This window comes from Mustela lutreola, chromosome 1 (assembly GCF_030435805.1).
Source record: "Mustela lutreola isolate mMusLut2 chromosome 1, mMusLut2.pri, whole genome shotgun sequence".
Taxonomy (NCBI): domain Eukaryota; kingdom Metazoa; phylum Chordata; class Mammalia; order Carnivora; family Mustelidae; genus Mustela; species Mustela lutreola.
Genome location: NC_081290.1, coordinates 97,728,104 through 97,743,690, shown reverse-complemented (window position 1 = coordinate 97,743,690; position 15,587 = coordinate 97,728,104). Strand labels below are relative to the sequence as shown.

Here is a 15,587-nt window from a genome sequence, read left to right as displayed (position 1 = left end):
TGTATAGGATGTCTAGTTAGTATTACATAGAATCTATGGACAAAGCATTAGTATTTTAGTACAAATTTTACCAGGATATCTGATGTTAAATCCAAGTCACTTAACTTCCTAAAAGCATATAAGCATGTGCTTATTTTTATTATTTATTATTTATTACATATTTCATAAGTATTTATAATAAATAACATTATTTATTATTATTTATTACTTCTAGAATAAGCACTAGGGGTTAAAAGAAATTTTATTAGAAAAAAATAAATGTTATTAGAATATACAATGTCATAGAATTATCATAGAATACACAATGAATGAATACATAGAATGTCATAGAATATACAATGGCCCCACTGAAATTGATGGCAACGACGTCCTCATCAGATAAGAAAGCCTCACAGAAGCTTGGTTTCCAATTACATAACCTACCCAAGCTTCACAAAGCACATAAATGGTGCATATATGAATGGTTCTACTCAAATATAGATAAGTACCTGTTTGAAGGCGATGATGACTTCTGTGTCTGTCAGGAGGAGTACTTTCCTAATTTAACAACATGAAAGTTAACAAGAATAGAAAAATCAGGCGAGTTATGGGAAAACCAAAGAGATGTTCTTGTGCATTTTTTGAGGAAGAGAGAGCAGCATTAAACAGAAATGGCAGAAAATAAGACTCTCACAACAAACAAAAGTGCAGATGTTTCCCAGTTGGAAGATCTCCCAGATGAAATTCCTTTGCCCCTGATTATTGGAACCAAAGTTACAGCTTGATTATGTGGTGTTCATGATGGTCTCTTCACTGGACAAATAGTTGCTGTGGATACTTCTAATGCCACGTATAGAGTAACTTTTGATAGGGCAGGGCTTGGCACCCATACCATCCCTGACTATGAAGTTCTTAGTAATGAGCCTCATGAGACAATGCAAGTTGCTGCCTTTGGACAAAAACAGGGGCCTTCCTGATTCTTTATGACTCCACCACGGTTACATTATACTCCTCCTCTCCAGTCACCAATTATGGATGATGATCCTGTACTAGCAGTCACCTTGGAGAAGTAAGATTTCTGCCTCCAACACTGAAATGTTAGTTGGTTTTCCAGCACAACTCCTTATCCAAGTGACCAAGTTGTCAAAAATTCTCATGATTAAAAAGGAACATATCAAAAAATTAAGAGCAATGAACACAGAAGCAGAAAAATTGAAATCCTATCCCATGCCCACCAGCACTGAATTTCAGCAGAGATATGCAACCATCCTTCTGGAGCTTGAGCAACTCAACAAGGACCTCAACAACGTTTTGCATGAAGTGCAGCAATACTTCTCACACCAGGGTGGGCAGGCTGTGGACCAGCCCAGAGATAGGAGATGATGGTGTGAGGAGGAAGCCCAGGAGCTTGACTGGCAGCCAGCGCCTCCACTGGATGGCCCCGTGTTGAGAATGAAAATCTGACAGACTTAATCCGCAGCTCACTCCTGTTTTATTACAAATTAAGTGTCTGGCAGAACAAGGAGAGCTGAATTCCTTTGAGTTCAAATCACTTACAGATTCATTAAATGATATCAAGAATACAATAGATGCTTCTAATATCAGTTGCTTTCAGAATAATGTAGAAATCCATGTTTCACACATTCAGAACGGCCTGAACCAGATGGGAAGCCTGCAGGCCTTCACCACTAAGGACACCAACAGAGTCTGAGAAACAGTCTTCCTGTTGCAGCCGCACAGGACACTAGTGTTCCTTCACCTCAGTTTCCATCACCAAATGACCCACGTGCTGGAAAACAAGGGAACTGTGCATCTCCAGCAAAGACACCGGAACATACTGTCATGCTCCTTGAACCGCCACTGCTGACCGGCAATCTGTTTATTTTTCTTCCTGTGATTCAGCTTCAGTAGTATCACTTATGTTACATGATTATTGGCAAGTATTTTTCACCCAATACTGTCTAAAGGTAAGATGCTTTCACGGAAGAGTGTGCAGACCCTTTATCAACGTGCACAGACAGCTGTTTCTTTGGCCAGTGCCCTCAGACAAATACCTACTGTGGGGAGCTGTGGTCTGAGGGCTACAGTGCCAGCGGATTAGCTGCCCCGGTCGCCCCGGCTCTGGAAGAGAGCACCCTCCAGAGGCAGGAAGTTACTTGTGGAGGAAGCAACAGAACAGCCATGGGAGATACATCCTAGACAAGTATGTGGGGTGGATACCTGAAGAGTGATGTGGCTCTAGAAATCATTTTAATAATCATAAATATTTTAATTTCTCAAAATTTATAAAAGAAACTTTTTTGTTTGTTTATTTGGCTGTTGAAAGAAAAGGAAGAAACAGGAGAAAAATATATTACTTGCAAGATGCTACGTTTCAGCAAGTGGATTTAGTCTGGCTTTTCCCATCAATTCAGGGCAAAAAGTGCTATTGTTATGAGACTCACTTAAAAAGACTGATAACACACTGTTTTCATATTTTTTTATTTGCACAACTTTTCAAAGAGCTGACGGGGAAAAAAAGAATATACAATGTCAAATTCAGGTGAAATGTCTTTCTTTTTTTTTAATTTTTTAATTTTTTTATAAACATACAATATATTATTAGCCCCAGGGTACAGGTATGTGAATCACCAGGTTTACACACTTCACAGCACTCACCATAGCACATACCCTCTCCAATGTCCATAACCCCATTACCTTCTCCCTACACCCCTCCCTCCAGCCCCCCTCTGTTTTGTTACATTAAGAGTCTCTTATGGTTTGTTACCTCCCAATCCCATCTTGTTTCATTTATTCTTTTCCTACCCCCTCAAACCCTCTCCATTGCATCTCCACTTCCTCATATCAGGGAGATCATATGATAGTTGTCTTACTCCGACTGACTTATTTCACTAAGCATAATACCCTCTAGTTCCATCCACGTTGCCGCAAATGGCAAGATTTCATTTCTTATGATGGCTGCATAGTATTCCATTGTATATATAGATATACAGATATATAGAGATATATCTATATATACCACATCTTCTTTATCCATTCATCTGTTGATGGACATCTAGGTTCTTTCCAGAGTTTGGCTATTGCGGACATTGCTGCTGTAAACATTTGGGTGCACGTGCCCCTTCGGATCACTACGTTTGTATCTTTAGGGTAAATACCCAGCAGTACAATTGCTGGGTCTTAAGGTAGCTCTATTTTCAACTTTTTGAAGAACCTCCATGCTGTTTTCCAGAGTGGTGCACCAGCTTGCATTCCCACCAACAGTATAGGAGGGTTCCCCTTTCTCCGCATCCTCACCAGCATCTGTCATTTCCTGACTTGTTAATTTTAGTCATTCTGACTGGTGTGAGGTGGTATTTCTTTGTGGGTTTGATTTGTATTTCCCTGATGCCGAGTGATACGGAGCACTTTTTCATGTATCTTTTGGCCATCTGTATGCCTTCTTTGCAGAAATGTCTGTTCATGTCCTCTGTCCAGTGAAATGTCTTTCTAAAAGCAATGTTTACAACCATCCAAAACAATTATGCAAGGGTTTGAAAAAGATTGTGTTCAGAATATAAGAGACTTAGTAGGGTCCTTCTGTCATTCCCCTAACCTGGCCAGACCACCTCCTGGATGCACATGGCCAAAAACTCACACACTTGAGTGAGGAAGTTTGAGCTGGGAAGCAATGTTCACTGAGAATACCCAGCCTAACATCTCCCGATTTGTTTTCTGTTTTGGGTGGGGTTTTTCAGAGAATGTGTTCTTTTCATTTTTCTCAATACATTATAATTTTATAAGAACTAGGATCAAAGGACTCATCTCAACCTATGCCCCATGGAACCATTATAGTACTTGTACATACATTATGTCACTGAATACTCATAACATTTGAGTAGATATTATTATTATTCTGCTCATTTCACAAATGAGTAAACTAAACTTATGAAAGTAACCAACAAATTGTTGTTTCTGCCCTCAGGCTCAATTTCTCCCTGCTAGTGATGTTTAGCCTAGACTTTGTTTTGTAGCAAGTTTTTCTTGTTAATCCATGGAATGAAGGTAGTATGGACTCCACATTACTTTGGGGGGTGTCTGAGTGCCACAACATGGGTCATTCTGCTATCTTCTGGTCACAGAGAATGCTTCAGGGATAGAAAGGAATAACTTCTTCCTCACTCTTGATCTTTCCCTTATGTTTTGAGGACATTCAAATATTGTAACCAGTCCTCGTTTTCCCCTTCCCTCACTCCACCTAAGTAGAGATGCAGAGATTTATCGGATTGTTACAGTTGAGAAAAGAACACAGCGCATGCTCACCTCAACAACTTCAGGGATTTTCTGAAGAGACAGTTCTATGAGAACATAGAATCTGCTTTGCTCCCACAGGGACAGGTTGAGTGAGCTCTTACAGTGGAAAAAAACAGCTGCTGGAAAGGTCTGGGCCACTCTACAATTGTCATGACCTGATAGTTAATCTGCAACACCTTCAAGTTCAGTTATCAAACCCATTTTACCATCGTACTAGAATAATCCTCTAAATTATCTTTCCCCACTAATAGGGATAATGTTTTATTTCTCTGCCTTATTAGGCCAAAGAGGTACATGGCCCAATAAGAGCTAATCCCCAAGCTAGGAGCAGGGTAATAGGGAAGAGGGAAACAACACTGCTCTTTCCCTCTGGACTTGAACGGGGGAGGATATGAGCCTGTAAGTCTGTAAGAGGAAGGCAGCCCAAATCAAGAATAAAAGCCAGGTTCTGCTAACATCAGGTGAGTTCCTAAAATCGGTTACTCCTGAAGATCACTCTACAATTTAGACTTCTAGATTAATAATCCAACATATTTCCTTTATTACTTACACTAAGATGAGTTGGATTTTCAATCACCTCCAACAGAAAGAGTCCATACACAGGAGTTAGCAAAGGAATATTAAGTAATAAAACACAAGATAATTGATTGGGGAGTTTGGAGATGGAGGTTCAGGCTGGAATGAACTTCCTAGAGAAGATCTTAGTTTGGATCAGTTAAAAACACAATCAATGAATGATCACTATTACATGCTAAACACAATGATGAATAACACAAATTCTCTACCCTCAAGTTATTAACTCTAATTGACTGGAGGAAGGTGAACACTAAAAGGCTCTCTCCATATGAAGTGGCAGTTTTAACAGCAGAGCCATTCTCACAGTGAGCTAGGAGGGTCCAGGAGAGAGCCTCCATCCATGGGGACTGGCATGGAGATTGTCAGAAGCCAACACCTGAACTGCTCCCTGAAAGGAACAGGACTAGGAGTTGGCTGTGAGAAGATGGCAGCATAGGGCTTTCCAGACAAAAGGAAATGAAGTTGCTTAAGCAGAGAAGTATAAAGCAATATGATGTTAGGGGTAAGGAGAGTGGTACTGACTTAGGCTTGCTGGACCCTAAAGGATGAGGAGGAAGATGGAAATGTGTCATATATCTGGAGCATAAAATGCACATAGAGGAAGAGTTGAATCCATGTCAAAAAAATAGGTTGTCAGCAGACTTCAGAGGACCCAAAATGCCATGAGGGACAATGAAACTTAGCCCTTACAATAAGCAATGAGATGAAACTGAAGCACAGCTTTTAACAGGGAATTACATGATAAAAGCCATGTTTTAAAAAAATAATGGCAACAGACTACAACACAGATTGGGTACCAAAATACTAGTTAGGAGACTATTATATTGGTCAAACTGAGAGGAAGTAAGGACCTGAACTATATAAAACTAAAGAGGAAATTGATGAAAGAAGTAAAGCTAACTACCAGTATCTGCTCTAATCCTATAGTAGTAGGCTTAAAAGTAGGTATCATGAAGAAGTTTTTCATCTCCACTTGTATAATGGTTATATGTGAATATGTTTTTCACCATGTAGTTTGCAAGTTCTCAAACACAGGGTCTATGGCTGGTCTTTGTGATTCTCTTGGCACATAGTAGGTATTTAAAAAATAGTATAGGCTTTAATTGAATTGTCAAATCCAGTTTTGCTGGTTTTATTATTTTTTATCTTCTTCAAATATTTGACAAGGTTTATTTGACAAGGTTTTATTGTTTGCATGGTTATAAAAGTAAATGGGAAAATGAGTTCAGTAGGGCACTGGTCTAGGAGAGAGAATATACAATGATCCCAGTATTGTTTACAAAATTCCCATAAGGAGATATTTAATCCTATTTCTCTACTAAAGTTCACCAAGATAAAAAATGAGAATGTTCTTTTACAACATACATGGAAACTTCACATTAAAAAGACTGATGGGGGATAAGAGGCAGTCCTTGTTGTCAAAAAAAGCACAAGGGAAAATGAAGACAGTAATAACTATTACATAGATCATTTTCTCTCTTTTTAAAGACTTGATTTATTTATTTGTCAGACAGAGATCACAAGTAGGCAGAGAGGCAGGCAGATAGAGAGGAAGAAGCAGACTCCCTGCTGAGCAGAGAGCCCAATGCAGGGCTCGATCCCAGGACCCCAGGATCATGACCCAGGCCGAAGGCAGAGGCTTCAACCCACTGAGCCACCCAGGCGCCCCCATAGATCATTTTCTTAAATTTAAGATTCCGACACCATAAACCCAGAGAGATTTAAGGTTTTTGGAAGAGACCTAGCGTTTAATAAATAAATAAGTTGCCTTTCTCAAGGTTATTTTCTTTTACCTAGCTTTTTTTTTTTTCTAATTGAGAAACCTGATTAAAAGAAGATCAATTTTTTAAAAAGTAAGCTTTGGGGGCACCTGGGCGGCTCAGTTAGTTAAGGGCCTGACTCTTGATTTCAACTCAGGTCATGATCTCAGAGTATTGGGATCAAGTCCTGTGTCAGGCTCCACACTCAACATGGAATCTGCGTAAGCATTCTCTCACTCCCTCTGCCCCTCCCCCTCTTTCTCTCTCAAATAAATAAATAAATCTTTTTTTAAATGATAAAAGAAAGCTCTGGTACCACTACCATTAACTACACCACCAATAACTGAAGCCAGCCCCTTGATCTTGCTAAAGCTATGAGTGCTCTCACCTTCTGGCAAATATCTTGTGGATTAACGCTGTTCATGAAGAAATTGCCATTTTAGATAATGGCTGGAATTTCTGCAACTGATAAAGCAATGGTTCTCATTTTTAAAGGACAGAAGAGACTTATCTACAGTATTTGTTTTACTGGCTTCAGACTGTACCCCCAGAGATTAGGATTCAACAGATTTGGTGTGGGAATCTTTCAGTGATCACATACCCTTGATAACTCTGAGGTAAGAGCTCCATGGACCATGTTTTGAAAATCTTTCTTATGTCATGAATATCTAGATTAGGGTATGAATCTATTTACTTACTATCTACATAATAAAATATAGTGGCACAGATAAAATTTTGCTCAATGAAAAGGGAAGGCAGGAAGTGGGTAAGAGAAATACTCTCCGAAAGTAGATGATATTTGATTAGAGATTTAAAAGATGAGGAGAAATTTTACTGGAAAGGGACAAGAAGAGAAACACAAAGATGAAGAAGGAAAATATATGCAGAAAAATGGCAGGTAGATATGGCAAAATATAAAACTATAGATGAGCTTAGGCTTCTGTATACAGAGCCTGGTGTCCTCAGAGGAGAAGTGTACCCCACAGGTTTGTGGTTCCCAAACACAACAGCTGCACCTGGAATCTCCTAATGTTTTTATAAAAATGTAGATTCCCAGGGCCTCCAGCAGACCCACTGGATCAAAACCCTTGAGGAGAGATCTGGATATGTGGACTTACAAGAAAGGCCCCCAGGCACTCTGATCAGCAGACAGTATGGGAACTACTGGTAAACCAAAGGCTTGTCCAAACTGAGACTCTAGGTCCTTAAGAGAATATAGCATTTGAGAACTGATATCAGGAAACATCCAGCCAGCAAAGCAAAATATAGTCAAGAAGAAGTTCCAAAGCCAAAAATAAGGCAGTCAAAAAATTTCCATAGAGTAAAGGCTATATTATAAAGAGGAGAGTTAGATAAATGAGTTGGACTAAAAAAAAAAAAAAGCAGAAGATGTGGACACAGAAGGCAGTTTCTAGAATAAAGACAATGTGAGACAGATAAGTGTCCTATAAGAGAGGAAGTAGAGGTGAACTTCCTGAACTGTACAAGGTACTGTCCGCAGAGATGGTTTAACAGCATCCTTAGCTGATGATGAAAAAATATATGGTTCATATCAGAAGTTAAAAAGACAAATCTAAGAAAAAAAAAATCTGGATCGCAGTTTGTGGAGATTTTGATTCAATAGGAACCTGACTTTTAATCAACAGAATAGAGAGAGACACTGAATCCTCAAAAGAAAAAAGGTAGCGTGCTCTCGCTGATAGTTTTATAAATTACATAGGCTTAAGATTCAACTCAGTTTCCCTTCAATTATCTAGAACTGTTCTTAAAACTACCAGTAGATGGTGCCAGAATTTTGGCAAAGAATAACGGTAACAACAATGACTGTAAATTCAATACCTTGTTTTAAAAAAGAAAAAGTTATGTTAAAGAAAGACTAAAACCAAATAAGGAAAAACCAGATCGATATCCGAAGACTTCTTTCTTGTCCAAGACTTATATTACTCCGATTTTTACACTACTCTAGTTTTAACTTATGACCAAAAAATTGCATAAACTAGCAGAACTGAAACAGAAAATGAAAGCCACAAACATAAAAACTCTGAAGAATGTTGAAAGTAGTTGTCACTTAAGAAATGAGTATTTGCAAAGGAATAAATGTCACTTAAGAAATATGTATTTGCAGAGGAATAAATGAAACAAGATGGGATCGGGAGGGAGACAAACCAAAACAGACTCTTAATTTCACAAAACAAACCAAGGGCTGGGGGCAGTAGGTAGTGGGAGGGTGGTTGGGTTATGGACATTGGGGAAGGTATGTGCTATGGTGGGTGCTGTGCAGTGTAAACCTGGTGATTCACACACCTGTACCCCTGCACATTATATGTTAATAAAAAAAAATTTTTTTAACGTGTATTTGCTATAAAGCAGCTAGCTACTTTCAGTGTGTGTTATCATTTGTGGGCTTTAGGCACTTTTACTTTTATGGGCCCCTTCCTCCATTATATTTATATTATTTGTAAAATAAAGACAAATATGTTCCAAACTGGATTAATAATTTTTTTCAAGTAGGCTCCACACCCAACGTGGGGCTTGAACTCATGACCCTGCGATCAAAAGTAGCATGCTCCACCAACTGAGCCAGTCAGGCACCCCCGAACTGGATTAATTATTAAGTATTATTATTATACTCACATTTTCCTCCAAATTTAAAACAAAATACTTTTGTAGGCCACTAAAAGTGTCAGATGTCCTATACACTGTGTCTGTTATGCCTAATGGATAAGTCCACCCTGCCTACTTTAATTTATCCTAAGAAACGAAACTTGGAGAGTAAAACCAGGGGGAGAGAACAAAGGTGAGAAAACAAAGTAGCCCACACTGACCACTGCAAACATAAAATTCCTTTAAAGCTTTATGAGTTATCTTAAAATTACATTCAAGTATTTCAAGAAATGTTTTAAATTACTTTCCATCAGGGAAAAATAAGAAAAACAAAATTTCTTAGCTGATTCATTAGTTGAGCATAAGTTTCAATTGCAATGAATCTAAAACTCTCAAGAATTCATTGCTGAGGGAAGCACGGCTCAGTGTGCACACAAGGCATGGGTCATGTGCAGTTGCAACAGGAAGTAGAACCAATTTATGAGAAAATATTATTTTGAGAGATCTAGGTTTCTCTTTTGTAAAGGGGCGAAGGATGGAAAAGCAGAAGAGAGGTACTGTTCTTTTTCTCAGGATCTAATTCTGAAAAAGGAAGTTTATGACTATAATATTTAAGAGTCTACAGTTTTCAGTAAGGTTCTACCTTGCACAATAATAGCAACTTTAAACATAATTCAAAATCTTAAGAGTCAGAGACCTGGAAAGAAGAGCCTAGTAACTGGATTCCTGGGGAAGCAAGGAGAGCCATTCTAAGACATTCTGAGAAACAACACAGCACGGTGAAGCAGTATGGGGTATCCAGGAGCAGGGATCACAGTCAGGAGTATAGAGCCACTCTCCTACTGGACTGGCGCCTTTGACCACCATCCTTGCTGTGGAATTTCCTTTAACTGAGGCAATCTCTCACAATTTTTTGTTAGACTTCAAGTACAATTTGGTGGAGACTATTTTCATTTTCAACTTGTCCTTCATATTTTACCTGTTAAAATAACTCATCAAAAACTTTCTGTATGGGCAAACAAAAAAATTCTTCATTCAAATTGGAATGGCATGATTTGCTTTTTTTTAACTCTAATTTTCTTTTAATGTTCACACTTCATAGAGATTATGGGGGGGGAAAGTATTCATCTATATAACTAATTCTCTCCATAACCTTTTTCAAGAAGTTAGACCTATCCAAAGAAGAAAAAATCTTAGAAGTGGAAATAGTGGATTTCTGGATTTCCTGCTTTAAAAATAACAAGCTAATATCAAGTTGGAATTTATTCAAATTCCAAAACAAATAATTATTTATACTTAACTTAAAAACCTTTGGCACAGAAGTACCTGTATAGGGGAGGACTTCCCAGAACCTGCTATATAAATGATTCAAAAAAAAAGCAACTTGAAGGAGTATAGCCTTTTATTGAGGAGTGATTCTCAGGGGATTTTAGTCTTGCACAAGGTCCCAAAGAAACGGTGGTGAAAGTAACCCATAGTATCCCCTTATTTTTCTGAGAGATTGTTACCCGCTCTCCCTGCCATATTACCCCGTGAGAGGTAGAAAAGGAAGGACTATTGTCTGTCCACCAGAGCCTGCTCTTTGAGGGGCCAGGGGAACAACACCACAAAATCAATTTAGAGGCAGCCCTCCAGTTCCAACCCCCAAGTCTGATCATGAGATCTGGGGAAACTGGGTGGGTGTAGGATTCCTAGCGAGTACCGACACAGGGAGAAGAAACAATACGGATTGTTCATGCATCTCCAAACAACCCTGACCTATGGCACCTCCACTCTCACTTCTGTCAATCTAATGCATGTCACACAGCATTTGGCACTTCTCTTCCATTCTGTCCATTAAGCTTGCACTACAGCCATCGTGGAGAGCAAATTCCCTCACCACCAACCATTAAGAGTAGCAAAATACAGTTTACAATCAAATTGCCTGGCTTCAGACCTGGTCTCTGCTGCTTATTAGTTATTTGTTACCCATCAAATGGAGATGATGATGATAATACATCAGAAATATCTAATAAGGATTCAGTGAGATCATTCATATAAAGCTCTTAGCTCATAGCACCTAGCACAGAATAAGTTCAAAGTTATTTGTTATTCCAGGAAATAACACTTCAAGATATGTTTGTTAAGGATTGCTGAGGTCCCGTGTATCACATAGAAAGAGTTGGGGCAGAAAAGCATCCCCTAGTGCCTCAGCCAAAAACAACTTGGGAGTTACACATTTGTTTTTGAATCACAGAGGTTCAACAGCAGTGAACAAGAAATAAAGGTCAGCAGCCATTTCCTCTGGAATCTGGCTAGCAATTGGTCATCTAGGAATTGGCTCAACTTGTGGGCAGAAATAAATCAATCTTCCACCACCTTATACCAGTTAGAATGGCCAAAATTAACAATACAGTAGACAACAAGTGTTGGAGAGGATGTGGAAAAAGGGGAACCCTCTTACACTGTTGGTGGGAATGCAAGTTGGTATAGCCACTTTGGAAAACAGTGTAGACGTTCCTTAAGAAATTAAAAATAGAGATACCCTATGACCCTGCAATTGCACTACTGGGTATTTACCCCAAAGATACAGATATAGTGAAATGAAGGGCCATCTGTACCCCAATGTTCATAGCAACAAGGGCCACAGTCGCCAAACTGTGGAAAGAGCCAAGATGCCCTTCAACAGATAAAGAAGATATATATGGTCCATATATACAATGGAATATTATGCCTCCATCAGAAAGGATGAAAACCCAACTTTTGTAACAACATGGGCAGGACTAGAGGAGATTATGCTGAGTGAAATAAGTCAAGCAGAGAGAGTCAATTATTATATGGTTTCACTTACTTGTGGAGCATAAGGAATAACTCGGAGGACATTGGGAGAAGAGAAGGGAGTTGGGGGAAATCGGAGGGGGAGACAAGCCATGAGAGACTGTGGACTCTGAGAAACAAACTGAGGTTTTGGGAGGGGAGATGGTTGGGGGGCTGGGTGAGCCTGGTGGTGGGCATTATGGAGGGCACGTATTGCATGGAGCACTGGGTGTGATGCATAAACAATGAATCTTGGGACACTGAAAATAAAATAAAATAAAATTATAAAAAAAATAAAGTAAAATAAAAAAGAAGAAATCAATCAATCTTCCTCCCTGCAACCCTATATAAATATGTAGGGTTATTCTAACTCTCTTCTTTACCTAATCCCCACTTCCCAAAAATGTATAAAATAACTGCCTTCTGTAAGCCCTGTGGCACTTTTGAGGTACGATCTTAAATAACAAGGACACATATTATTCTGTTGATGGTGAATATTTTTTCCATGATAGAATTTAACAATAATGGTGGAGACATGCTCTGTACTGAAATAATAAGTAACCCCTTAATGTCAAAATTTGGCCTTTATTTCCTTTCACAGACCACTTCTTATTTCACAGTGAATTACTATACTATTATTTATAAAGCACACTTAGTCAATACTTGATTCAAATCATTGTGAAGAATAGAGTTATCTCCCATAATTTTAGTTCTACAGGTTTTCCACCATAAACAATTTGTTTCAAGCAAAATAGAAAAATCCCTATCTGCACAATATCATTCCTCTTTCTTAAAAAGAATAAGTCATTTCATACACATTCTTCAAGGTCTCTCAGAGATGAAGAATCAAATAGCATAAGAAATGAAGTCTGTTCCACAATTTGTATCCAGCTCATATTCACTGGGACTAGTTGGAGAATTTTTAAAAATGCTTTGCCTCAAGCCTGTGCTTCTATCCTTTAATTTGTGCTACATACTACCTAAATTGAAGTTGCCTGGATATCTGTTTTCTAAATTATTCATTCTCTCGCTCACTATTAGTAGTCTAGTCACAGAAGTACTATGAAAGTTTTAGCATAATCAAGCAAACACCTTGATCTCTTCATTGATTCAAAAACATACCAGTTGAAGACCCTCTACCTCAGGCATTGTGCTTATATAGTGACAAATAAAAGTTACTACATCACCCTCATAAGACTTACCAGTAAGTGGAAGAATCAGATATGAGACAAATAAACAAACAAGCAAACAAACAAAACAAAACAAAAAAAATATATATATATGTGTGTGTGTGTGTGTGTGTGTGTGTATAATTGCAAATTGTAATGAGAAAAAAAAGAAGAAGAAGAAAGAAAAAAAGGAAAGCATATGTCATTGCATATGTCATTTCAACAAGGAGACACCCAACTGATGCCAAGGGATCAGAAAAGACCTCTCTAAAACAGAATATGTAATTTCAGACCTGTGGTATTCCACAGGGGATTAGCTAGGTGACGATTTGGGGGCGGAGGGTTGTGTGTGACTGTTCTAAGCAGAGCACATGCAAAGTCCCTAGGACAACGAAGAACTTGCCACATGAAAAAACTGGGAAAGTCGAAAATGGTTGAACTTAGTGAACAATGGGGAGAATCCTATCATAAGGACTTAACCTCATATAATTTCTTTGAATTCAATTTTTTTAATCCAGAAAGTCAATTCAAAAAAAATACTGCCATAAAATTTACAGTGTGAATTTAAATTTAAGTTTCCATTAAAATTATGTAAATAAGCCTGTGTTCCAACCTGTCATATTCCACAATCTCCCGTAAACCCTCCCTCTGCTACATGATGCCGACGTCCTTTAAATTATTTATCAAATGGTCTAAAATTAGTGCAGTACAAACATGAAATTCCAGTCACATTCAGTTTTAATGTCTAACCTAGCCTAATCCAAATTTTAAGACTTCAATTTCAATCCAGTTCGGTATTGTTTTCTTTCCCTCCTGGCACCTGCCATATTTGGCCTCAACAATTTGGGAAAGAGAGGGCAATTTCCGCTCATCCACTTCTCCTGTCCCATGCCTGGCTTCCTTTTTACTCTAATGCATTGGTGAGAAAGAAGTAGGGACTTAGAAGTTGCAAGGACTAGATCCTAAAGAATCCTCTATGTCAAACTAAAGAACCTGGACTTTTTCTTTTAAATGAGGTATAGAAAATATTAAAAGGGAATTATGCAATTAGGATTTCATTTTAGAATCGTCCATTCGCCACAATGTAAGGGGTAGGTTTGAGGAGACAAGGCAAGGATTTGGATTACAAAGAGAACTCCGGGCTCTTGAAATCTCACTGACTGTTCCCTTCACAAGTTTCTTCACACAACTTCACACAACTTCTCTCAAAATGCCACGCAACCTTTGTTGGCTTTGAAATACCCCTAAAAATTCTTCCTCTGGACTTGGGCAAGCCTGACCAATCATTTTTAAGATTTATTAAACACCAGTATGGGAGAAGTGGCATTTTTCCTTGATCCAACTTGGCTGTAAGATAGCCAGATATTACAGTGGGGCTCTTTTGTCTTAAAGTTTCATCAATGGTCCCAAAGTCTAAGAATAATGTCTAAATTGAGGTGCTAGACAACTAAAGCAATACATCCTAAAGACTATAAAACTGATTCTGCCAACATTGTTCAATCTTCCACTAACATTTCAGTAAATGTTGAAACTAAAGAAGCCTACAGAGAGAATGCCTTTGGAAAGAGTTCTGGGTGCTATTGTTGTACTGACTATTGTCGTGTAACAAATTACTTCCAAATTAGTAGTTTAAGATAAGTATTTTATTATGCTCACTATATTGATTAAATGTGGGTCACATGCCCACCCAGAGTTTTGAGAAGGAGTTATAGGTCCTATATATCTATCGACAGGAGAATTTCTGATCACTAAAAACAAAACAAAACACGTTATCTATTTTAAGGAAATTTACATTATAGGACATATTGTAAAAGACTGCCTGGGAGAAAAACAAGCTTCTTGTCTGGCTTTTGGTAAGAAATAGAAATCGGACTGCATGCAGAAAAGAGAACTTCATGTAGGGCTTATTCTGGCTTATTAGCGCCATTTCATCTACTGATCATGTATGTCTCTCACAACAGAGAATAGGTTATGCTTTTTAAATTAATCCTATATTGCTTAAAATTCCATGGGCTTCCAGGAATTACCCAAAAAAAAAAAAAAATCCAATATGTTTTTAACAGAAAAGCATAAAATAAAGAGGAGCAAGTATAACCCAGCTTTTCATTCTTCTGGGGTGTGTGTGTGTGTGTGTGTGTGACTTTTCCTATTGATCATATTACCTAGTTTATTTATTTCATACAAAGTCCTAACCCCAAGCAGGCCATGGGTTTTAGCTTATCTCAATATGGTCACCAGATAACTTTTTTTTTCTTTTTTATTTTTTTTAATTAATATATAATGTATTATTTAGCTTTTGCTTTCTATTTAATTTCTGCTTTCTGTTGATTCCATATCTCTTGTTTTGTATCTGCTTCAAAAGATATTATAAATTGTGTAGTCATTTTATCAAACAAATTAGACTCTGTAG

The 15,587-nt window shown here is 38.1% G+C and overlaps 1 pseudogene; it reads left to right on the top strand.

Moving 5' to 3' along the window:
- The first annotated feature begins 338 nt into the window (after positions 1-338).
- Positions 339-1,690, top strand: LOC131823563 (protein lin-9 homolog; annotated as a pseudogene).
- The last annotated feature ends 13,897 nt before the right edge of the window (positions 1,691-15,587 follow it).